Genomic DNA, 12533 nt, shown 5'->3' with positions numbered 1-12533 from the left:
ACTTGACAATAGAGCTGTTTTCTTCACACTGAAGCCCATAACACAAGATGGTATAAATTATTTATGGAATTATGCAACCTCATTGGGAAAGAAGAAGCATAAAGGAAAACAAGTTGTACAAGTGTTTGAAGAAAACACTAATGAGAAAATCCTCAATGAGGTAATTGATATTGAATCTCCATCCTTCGTTAGTAAGAAGGACAAATCTATCAGAAAATATGACGATGTTGAAAATAAAGACTATTCATCTCAACGAGCCAAGAAGAGTATAACCCTTTGGAGGGATCCACTTCACAACAAATTCGTGGAAGTTGTTGATATACTTGGTGTGAAAAGTAAGTCTTCCTATACATAAATAATTCGATAATATCAAGTCATTCAAATATTATCTATATGTAAAACACCATAAAATATGTGATTTTCGATAATATCAGGTCATTCAAATATTATCTATATGTAAAACACCATAAAATATGTGATTTTCAATAGAGCCACCTTTCATCATTATTTAGCTAGATTAAAATTTTAATTCTTTTTTATATGTTGTAGGTACTTGACATACCCCTTATTTTATTCAATAATGCATGTCCACTTTTCTATATTTAGTCACCATTTTATAATTTTCTTATATTTATATAACACAATCTTATTATATAGTCTTTTATCGAAAAATTATATTATTTAACTAGATTAAAATTTTAATTTCATATTTTAATTTCATGTATGTATATATTGTAGGTACTTAAGTGACTTGTTTTACTTACTACAAATGTCTATTTTTTTATTATTTTATCCCTAATAAATTTTCTTCCTCCATCACTGCTTATATATATATATATATATATATATTTTGCAGATGCTCGTCCCAAAAAAGTTCATGAACTCATGAATATGCCTGAGCTGACTAAGAAACAGATTGCTAGCCACCTCCAGGTTTAATTAATTACCTTTGATGTTTATATTTTCTATCAACCTCTTTTTACTTTTTAAAAGTCACAATATTTATCCTTTTAGGAATTTATATGATAAATTCACGTATAGAAAAATAAATATTATTTTTTAAGATGAAAAAAGAAAAATATTAAATACTAATTGAGTAAAGAGTTAATAGTGGTTTATTATATTTATGTTTGTACACTTTGCAGAAATATCGTTTGACCTTGGATAAAAAACCTAATCCAAAATTGGTTTTGGATTCGAGCAAAACCACATCTGGTAATGCTAATCAATTGTCAATAAAAACTGACAATATTTCTGCTTTAGCTCCACAAGTTATGACAAAAAATCTCAACAATGCTGGCCCTGATACTGAGCCTGATCTTCGAAACTTCATGTCTGATTATGAGAAAGATAGAAATTTTTCTAATATATTAAGTCGACATCTTAATCAGAAGCCTTGTAAATTGGTACGTACTTCTTATTTTATACGTTTTCTTATTTATTTTCTAGTATTCTTTTATGTTTAGAAAGTTATAGCCTTTCTAACGTAAATATTTGATGATTTTTAGTGTACAAACCTAACAAGAATGAGAAGGGGATAACTATTAGCAAATTATATAATATCTTACAAATAAATAGTGTAAAATTAATTATTATTAAATCTTCATATAATTTTTTTATATCTTATTTCATTATGTAGCAAGGAAATCATGAAGGTATTAATGCTGATGGAATATCGTTACAACTTGGTAATGTTCTTCCAAATTCGAATTTGGAGGTAATTTTTCTTATATCTGTATTATTTTCTAAAAATATTAATTTATAGAGTTACGTTAATTTAGTGTACTTAAAATTATATGATAATTTATTAATACAAGATGGTAATAGTAATTACGCTTGTAATTTTGATGTATTATTTTAATGTGTAACGAGTATTATATTATGAAAATAAAAATTTCTAGAGTTAAAGGTGAATCGACTCATCATATTCACATTGAAATAGGATCAACACAAGAAAAAATACTCGAATTAAGAAGATAATACACATTATTATTTTTCTCCGATTTTCAAATAATTTGATTGGTTAATTTTTAATTTCTAGTGTTTCATTTTATTTTACAGCAAGGAAAATATGCAAATATTACTGCAAAGGAAAGACCATTGCATTCCCGTACTGTTTCTCCAAATTTGGCACTTCAGGTAGTTTTTCATATACCTATATTTGGTAATAGAATATTACTTCATCCGCTCTGATTTAGTTGTAATAATTTTCTTTTTGAGTGTCTGACTGATACTTTAAGATATATTTTTAATTATATTGATAAGAAAAAAATTATATTTTATATTACTTTTTAAATAGTTTTTGAATATTTAAATTTTTATTTTAAAATATCAAATTAATGTAATCTACTTTAGCTTTAGAAATTAATCAAATTAACTCTTAAAAAGTTCAACATGACAACTAAAAAAGAATGCTGGAAGAATAGTGCAACTTAGCAACTAAAAAGTAACGGAGGGAGTAAGTATATTTTAAAAATATAATTTGAGAGTTAAGAAAAATAAGTAAATTCGTACACAATCATTATAATAAAGTAACTTTTTACATTTTGGTAGAACACAAATGATCAAAGTTTTGTTATATGAAAGTCTAAATGTGTGTCATATAAAATAATTCGATAATGAAAATCAGAATTATACTCTCTCCGTCCCATTTTATATGATAACATCGGACACAAAGTTTAAGAAATAATGAAGACTTTAAAATGTTTATCAAATTATCCTTCAAAAAAGTTAACTCACTTTTCTGTCTCATTATAAACGTATTAGAATAATATCTTTAAAATTAAGTGAGACCAATAAGGATAAAAGAGAAATTGTACCTTTAAATATATAACATATAAAGAAATGTGACATTTTTTACCATATTATAACTTTTGAAATATACTTAGAGAAAATATTTTCCAGTAAATATGCTTATAATTATTTTTGGTGTCTTCTTTCGCTATGTAGCAAGAAATCTATGGAGATGTTACTGCAGAGGATGCATTGTTCGATCATCTTAATGTTCGCTCAAATTCAGAAAATGGGGTAATTTTTCATACTCTTTATTTGGTCGATGAACATTTTGCTATAAAGTAAAGAAAATTGAGAAAGTTTGTACGCACTATCATTTTGTTACACACACAAAAAAAAAGTTTATGAAATTCAAAACTATATTTTTTTTTATAAAAAATACTTACAAATTCGATTTCTTATTTCACTATGCAGTCAAGAGATTATGAAAGTTTTACTGCAGAAGATTGGTCATTCCTCAATAGTCTTCTTTTGGATCATGAACTCGAGGTAGTTTCTTATATACATTTTGTATGTTAGATCACGAAGCATTATTTTTTGAAAGTACAATACCAGAGTTGAGTGAATTATGGTGCACATGTCTGGAATGGTAGGACCGTCTAGAATAACACTAAAGAGATTTGAATTTTTCCTATCAGATTAAAATTATTCTATTATCCACCATATATCCATAATACTTTCCATTAATAGTGGTGGTCTTGTTTGTGACGCTCTTTGACCAGTAGGTGGTGCAACTATTGATCATTTTCAAATTTTATTTTTTTGAATGATAGACCTACTCTAATACCAATTAAACTGTACCACCTATTTGATACATGAATTTTGTACTTGTAATACTTTAATTGAATCATGTAACATGAAAGAGTACAAACATTTATTATTGAAAACCTTCTTGTTTAAGGAAGAAAAACCACAACCTGACGTGTAGAATTTTCAGCAACTTCTCACTAACTTCAAAGAGTGGTTTTAGATTACAACTCTATAATCTAAAAGAATAGGTCTAGTACTTCAACTCCAACGATTAAATATAATTGTTATCTCTTATCTCCAAGAAGTCATAACGGCTTATAGTTACAACTCTCACAAACTCATTTTCTAACATAGAACTATTAAAACTCAATAACAATTTCAAGTCACACAAACAATAAACCTACTAAAAATGAAAACCTAACTCTAGTTCTTCTTTCTTGTGTGCTCCCTCTACCACTTCTTGCCTTTTGTAGAAAAACTACAATATTCAATGTCTTCAAAAGCAATTATCTTTTATTGGACCCTATGTAGATTCAAACTCTATTTTCATGCGTCTTCTCTTCCTACTTCATTTTGTAACTAACTTTCAGTACTTGATCTAATTTATTAGTCATCAAAACTATATTTACTGAAAATATATTGACAAGATTTCCATTTGTCTATGTTTCACCATAGAATATTATATTATGAAATTATAATTATAAACTTCATTGAAACAAAAAAAAAGTTTGTATACACTATCAGTTTCTTTTCAACCACTTGACTTCCCCAGTCAATTAGTGAAGATGACTTACCTTCGATTTGAAAGGCTTCCCAAGTAGTTGGACAAATAAGTTACCAATTTAATTTTTTCTTAAACTTTTGTAGAACAAAAATGATAGATTTTTGTTATATGCAATTCAAAACCATATCATAACTTGTAAATCCACAGTGCAAATAATTTTCAATAAATATTTTTATAACTTTTGTTCTTTTATTTCAATCATGTGTAGCAAGCTAATCATGAAGGTTTTACTACAAAGGAAGGATCGCTCCAACTTCGTAATGATCCCCCAAACACAACACTTGAGGTGACTTCTTATATACCTATTGTTTATTTAATTTTTTTCTTATGTTTTTGTCGTATATAAATGATCTACCTTTGTTATATGAGTAGTTAAATATGTGTTGAATAAGATAATCTAAAATTGAAGATCAATCTTTATCATAATTTGCAAACAAATAGTGTGAAAATATATGTCATAAACTGTACGTACAACTTTTGGTGTCATTATTTCACTATAAGAAAAAAAATTAAGCAGGTATTATTATATATTAAAAAATATTATTTCTCCATACTAGTGTTTTTACAAATTTAAAAGTTTGATAGTTTTTTATATGTCTATGTTTGGTCATAGAATAATATATTCTAAAAATATACTTACAGAGTTACCAGGTTTTGAGGCATCTCTGCCTCTACATTGTTGCCATAGTTGGCTAATACTGTTAGATTACCAAAACCTGCTAACTTATTGCAAGTGGTCCTTAAAACTAGTTAAGTAGATATTGCCCTTTGTTGATCATCCTTGACTAGAGACATAGCATGATCAGGAGGAGCAGATAATATAGTAGCTTGTTCGGACGGTGTTAGCTTGGTACCTGGTCTTGACAAAAAGTCTGCTACCTTGTTTGCTTGTCGAAAGCTATGTCTGATTGGTGGATTCCCCAACCTCTTCATAAGCAACCTTGAATGATTAATTTTTCTCATATAAATAGGTTGAGAATTTTCTAGTGCTTCTATTGCCTCAATTGAGTCTAGCTCAATTTCTATAGGGACAATACAACAATCAACAACTAATTTTAAACCATCGAGAAGAGCTTTTATGTCAGTGAATCTTTGGGTAGTGATGTTACGGTAAACACTCATTACAAATTGTCATTGTGATCCCTGATAACTCCTCCAAGTACCTCCCTTATTACAAACTTTGAAAAGGAGTCGTGTATGTTAAGTTTGAAAGATCCTACCTGGGGTGGGGGAACCACCTAACTCTAACGAGGTCGGATGATTCAAGATCTTGCGCCTGATGAGTATAATGTCGGTATTATGTCATTTTATTATTCACCAGGGTAGACGGTAGGGATGCGTTTTTGTTGTTGAAAATATTATGGTTTCTATTTTTCCATAAACTCCAAAGGACGAAAGGGAAAAATCCGACCAGTTGGATAGGTTGCTATGTTGCAGCAACTTAAGATCTTTCAATGAATTGAGCAAATGGGTATGTGGAGATATGTAGGGTTGGTGAGATATGGTTTCATCCTCTTGTTTATAAAATGTGCAAATGGATTCTGGGACAATGCCAAAGTGGTGCAAGTAGGGGTTGGTAGGAAGTCTATGATGTGCGCACAACCAAAGGAAAAATTTGATTTTGTTTGGAATATTTTGCTTCCAAATCAAGCTATGATGAAACGGATTGGGAGGGGGTTGTTTCGGAATATGGAGGACGGATTTGATGGTGAATAAACCATTTGGGTTGCCCATCCAGTAGAGCTTGTCATTGTTCAAAGGATCATGGTCTAATCTAATGAATTTTATTTTTTCCATGATATTCTGGGGGATGTGAAGGTTAAAGAGTGTTCCAATTCCAGTTAGAGTTAGAATTGTCCCAAATAGAAGAAATAGTGACATTTTATTCTTTCAATATAAGGAGACCTTGAACTGTGCGAGATCCATCTATGGTACCAAAGGCTAATATATCTACCATTATTTGGGGATCAAGCTATATTATATGAAAAAATAAATTTCACAGTAAGAAAATTCTCGTACACACTATTATTTTACTCTCTACTATTTTGTCCCTTTTTTCCACTTTCCCTCCACCGGGTAATAAGTGGATATAGTTGTATATTTGAGCCGAAAGAGTTTTCAAATAATTTGGTTGGTTAATTTTGAATTAAGTTATTTCTTATATTTTTGTATAACAGAAATGATCAATCTTCATTCAGGTAGTTTCTCATATACATATGTTCGTTAAATCATTGATCATTATATATTTAAAAAGTGTACTTTTTAGAGTTTGAACGAATAAAATAAGTTTATATGTAATACTATTTTCTCTTCATTTGATATTCCTTTAAAGCATTTTTCCTTTTTTTTTGTTGTTAATGAGTGCAGAAGATTGTATATTTAGAAACAAAAGGATTCAATTTAGCTTATTAATTTTTGATAAAGTTGTTGAATGAATTAATCTATTTGTATTGTAGGAAAACATAAACATGTATGAAATAAAAAATTTGTATTGTATAAGATAATTCAATAATGAGATTCAAAACTCTAACATCACTTGTGAAAATAATCTTAAATCAATATTTTTTTCAACTTTTGATGTCTACTCAGGATGACTTCCTACTTTGCTATGATGACACAAATTTGGAGCCCAAGGTAATTCCTCACATACATATGTTTTATCATTGAGCATTACATTAATTTTCTTCCCCAGTTAATTTCATAGTTAATTAGTGAATATGGCCATTTATTTTGAGGTAAAAGAGTTTCCAAATAATTTGGTTGGTTAATTTTTAATTTACTTGTTATGTTTTTTTCACACTAATTCTATTGAGGGGTCCTGAGCTATATAGTTGCAGTAAATTAGGTTGGTGATGGAGTTAGCTTTATCTTCATCAAGAGTTAGGGGACCATGTATTTGTTCCCTAGTGGTCTTAGGGTTGGGTATCTATTTATCATGACATAATGAAACTAGAGAGACATTTTCTATAAGAGCAATATACTAGAAAACACAATAGAATATATATATATATATATATATATATATATATAGAGAGAGAGAGAGAGAGAGAGAGAGAGAGAGTGTATGATCAAATCCCACGACCTAGTCGACGAAAGTACAAAGCTAGTTCAAGAGTACAAGTCTCAAAAGTAGACCAAAAACTACATACTTGTCTAAAATACAAAACACTAGTCAAAACTATGTATATATAGAGATAAGTTTAACTAGGACGCCATCAAATCGCCCTTAATCTCCGAGATCTCCACAAAGGCTCGAATCACCGTTGTCAGTTGGCGCTCGGATCTTCATCAAGAAAAAAATGTCGAGTGTAGGATGAGAATCAAAATAAAAAGAACCCAATAGGAATCATAGGCCGACTGAGCTTTGAAAGTAAATACAATATGAAAAGCAAGGAAGTAGACAATGTCAAGAGGTCAGATATGAATGAAGAAATAACAGAGAGTCTAACTATTGAGCTCACAAATCTAGAAAGAACAAAGTAGTAGAGTAAAACAACTATATAAAACTGAACTGGACCTTATAGACCTATAAGGTACACTAGCGCGCAATTGAAAGTAAATAACCCAGACGGACCCTATAAACCCTATGAGTACACATAAAATCTAGAGATAATGCTAACTAAGATTAATGGGTTCTATAATTGAAATGGACGACCCCGAACTCGAACCATGGCGAAGGCACCTCTAAGAACCCCATATGTAAAGACACTATGTCAGGACTCGAATCGATCCTAGTAGAGAAATGTCAGGGCCTCAAACTGTAACTAATAGAGATGTGCCAGCGCCCCAAGCAATAACTAAAAGACTCTTATTGTCTACAAATCACATGCTCCTCTTCATGCGGGAATGTACCATAAAGTAAAACCACCTTCATAGTCACAAGGGATCCACTCACACTCAAAATCCAAGACCCGTCTAATATAGCCAACAAGGACCGAAATTGCAAAAGAAACACCAACGCCAAAACATATGGGAATTTTTTTATGGACAATTACAAGAGTTGAGTTGTATCCTAGATAAGGATTCATACTATTAGACCCAAGTCAGTTTTATCAAATCTATAGGGGGCTAAGCATTCCAAACAAATATTGGAGTATTTCTAAGGCTTAACGACTCCAAATAGCAAGTCTAAGCAAACATTTGCATATGCCTAGGCTAAGGCCAAGAATAAGTCACCAATAACAAAAAATAAAACCAAACATATAGATACAATAAGGCATGATAAAGCATCACAAATGAGGTAGACATGCTCAATTTCCTGGAAAAACTACTTGAGAAGAAGGATAAGGTATGTGTTCTATCCACTAAGCATGACACAAGCTAGAAACCCTGACCAAAATTATCTAAGCAACATGAATTTACCAACACAAGTTCAATATAAGATCGATAATTTGGAGCCTAGCTACCACAAAGTCGACTAGGAAAACTACAAAATAAACTAAACTAGAGTTTTATCCTTCTGAACTACCTTCAATAAATTCCACACTATCAAATCACAATGTCAATACAGACGTTATGATACCTAAATCACAATGATTGAATATAGACTTAAAAATGAGTCAAAATGGCATTGTAGAACCAACATTCACGATCGGGGAGCACCCCCTAGATGTAACTGGCATCTTCGTCCTCGAAGAGTCCTTAGACTATGTCTTAGCATACATCATGACATATCATAGGTAGAGAAAATGTGTAAAATTTAAAACTTTTACATTTGAAGTATACTAGACTTCTCATTTATCATATATGAAGGTTACGTAGACTTCTCGTTTAGCAACATAGTCAATATCATCAAAATAGTCTATTATTGTCTCACATATACCATATAATAGAGAATTAAAATTGAGTATATCCCTTACACTAGTACAATATGACTCATATAGGCTTTCAACAAAGTTTCAAATATAAGGAAAAAACAATATCTTAGACATAGTCTATACTAGTAAGGCTAAAAAAGTGGCATCATCCTCGGACTTGAGGACTCACCAACAACTTGGGAAAAGTATCCAAATCTTCCTTGTAAATGGCCTTGAAAATTCTTCAATGGCCCGAACCTACATATTTGTAGAAATGGAAAAAAATATGGGTTAGTAAAAACCACATGTATTAAGTATGAATATATGCAAATAAACCATTTGAAGATATGCACAAAGGGGAATTTTCTTTAAAGACATGCTAAGTCATTTTGAAAGCCTTTATGAACAAATAAGAGCATATACAAATCAATGATCGCAACAACATAAGAAATGTTCATATTTATATATAAGGATAATATCATCATAACTCATATTAACATTTCATGTTCTAGAGTTTATATCATCGAAGCATACAAGTCCCTCACTCACAATCCCATCCCAAGCCTACAAGTGAACAATGCTCATGTGAAGCCCCATAACCCCACATAATCAAGTAAACTAGAAAAGAGATCAGCAGATTAATGCCTTTACCTCATATAACATAACACCATGTGTATTCATCATCATATATGGCAATTTAGACCAATATCATGTTCATCAAATGAAACCAACATCATATAAGAGACACATTATATAGAACCAACATTATACCTTCACTTATAACATAAGTTCATAAGAACATCCTCCTATGACTCCCCTCAAGGCCAACTCGTGCAATGCATAGGTAAAGTATCATACCCTTACCTACACTAAGTAGTACTTCTTGAGTCACCCTAGTTAGTGTCCATCTTTATTACTTTCATTAATTCATTTTACTTTCGGGAGCATTTGCCTTAACCGACAATAGACCATGTGAGCTAAACATGGAATCCGGTGTCATGAAACCCTACATCGAAAGAAGGTGCTCTACTTGCCAAGGTAGAACCATAACATAAACATAACATTCTAGGTGGATCCACTAGCTAGTTTTCCTATGGGGGCAACATAGTTAATGAACAAGGAGATTTCATAGCAATTCTTTTATGCACATTTGCATTGTAGTCTCCATCTCATGAGAACCATAGTGAACCTACCTTACCTCTTTGGAAGAGATACCTCTCATATCTAGTTTGCTCGATGCTAAGCTAAATTCTCTTTTTGAAAGGCCATTAAGTATTTCTTAATCATCAAATCTTAATAGAGCTCATAAGAGACTAACCCCTTGTATAATCATGTCAATAACTCATTAGGTGTAGGATAAGAATATTTTTTCATCACTAAACCATCATCATGTGAGAAATACATCATACCATAATCACATTAATAAGAAACACAAGATAATTCCTTTCGACCCTCCATAACCTTACTTCATCATGTTCTCACATTCAACATAATCATAGCCTAATAATACATGCATAGCTTCATCATTTACTCTTCAATTGAATAACAACATTAGGGGTGTCAAAAATGACCCCAAACATAGGTAACCTGTCCAATCCGCCCAGAATTTTAAGGGTTGAACTCAAGATAATTTAAATTGTGTTCAATTTAAACCCGTTCAAACATAACTCATTTGAAGAGAATCTCCAATTGAGTCCAATTCAATCTCCAGTCTCAACCCGTTTTCAAATTTTTTATTAAGATATGTTCCTATATTTAAGGTATGAATTATTATCTATTTAACATCTTTTAGTGTTTATTTATACATTCGTTCTTTTTTTAAAATAAAAATATATTTGAGCTAAAATTTAAATTGTGATCATAAATGTTAATTATCAATTTGTTAAATATTAAGATTAATCGGGTCAAATTAGGCGAGTCAAGACCCAACCCATTTGTATCCCATGTAGGTTCAACCCATTTGAGCCCAAAATAAACTTGGACGGGTCAAGACCCAACAAGACTTTAATTCAAACCATTTTAATATCTCAATTTTAACCAAACCCACCCATTTGACATCCCTAAACAACATCAAGTATTGACCAACATCAACATAATAGAGTAATCATGATATTAGAAGTCTTACCTATGGCTTTAAAGAATCTCCGTCAAAATCTCACCCTCAATTCCACAACATTTATCCAATAATAGTAAATTAAGTAATAACACTTCCAATAACAACAACCCTAATAAAGTATCAATCTTCTTCATAGTTAGGGTTAGGGAGATACCCATGAATTCTTCAAGAAATAGATTCAATCCAACAAATACATGAAAATAGACAGTCCATGAATAAAATAACATAGTTAGCACAAGTCTAACAATCAATACAACTCATTACTTCCAATCAATTCATAAGCAAGATCCAAGATTTGGGGATATTAGGGAAGGAACATGGATCACATGAAATCTCACATCATCAACATCAATTACTCAACAATATGCACTTAATTAGCCTAAGTAATAACCATTCGTCATAATTAATAATCAATTTCCAGTTTAGAAGGAAACCCATTTGTAGAGATAAACCATTGAAGTTGGGTGATTTAGAAATTAACTTTGAATAGACCTCACGGGCAAATGACCCAAGAGTGAAAGAATTCATACCTTATGAAGACTTCAGCCATAAATTTGAGTAGAAAACTTGGGGTATTTGGTCTTCTTCTTCAAGCTTCAATGTTTCTTCAATGCCGGTTACGTAGAGAAAGAAAGTAGAGAGAAGTGAGAGCTTTTTGGTTTTGATTTGAAATTTGATTTGAGTGGTTTAATGTGACTTAAAACTGATTTAAAAATCAATATATAACCCTCCCCTAGAATATCTAAAATATCCCTCGCTTAAGTTGACCTTTTTGTGAAGTCAAACTTGAATTCAAATTTCATATTTTTCGTCGTAAAACAAGTTCACGTCGTGGAGCCAAGATTTCTGAAATTAATTTTTGAGAAAGTAGAGTCTGCGACGTGGACCAAGATTTTTGGACCAAGATTAGTTCATGATAGTGCAAGTGCTTGCTGCCTTAGGCATCTTGTTTGGTCAATGGTGGGTTCCTTTCAAGGATCCCTAGGGTTGTCCTTAGTGGGTCGGACCTATACGTTTTCACCCTATAAAAATTATCTTACTTATTTAACATATTTTTACAAGTTTTAGACTTAATACAACACTCCCAAACCTTCACAAGACCTAAAGACGTTTACTAGTTCAATTGCACTACTTTTCGAACATCATGGTCGTCCCTTGACGTTTAGGCTCTCATACTCCTAGATCAAATTTATTACATTAGTCTAGGTTTGAAAATGTCATTTTAACCCTCTTTTAATAGGTGAGGCTCAAGTCTAAGTCATGAAACTTCTAGAGTATTACACCCATGTGGGAA

Source organism: Solanum lycopersicum, chromosome 7, assembly GCF_036512215.1.
Source record: "Solanum lycopersicum chromosome 7, SLM_r2.1".
Taxonomy (NCBI): Eukaryota; Viridiplantae; Streptophyta; class Magnoliopsida; order Solanales; family Solanaceae; genus Solanum; species Solanum lycopersicum.
The sequence above is the reverse complement of the archived record's forward strand: the minus strand, read 5'-3'. Positions refer to the sequence as shown.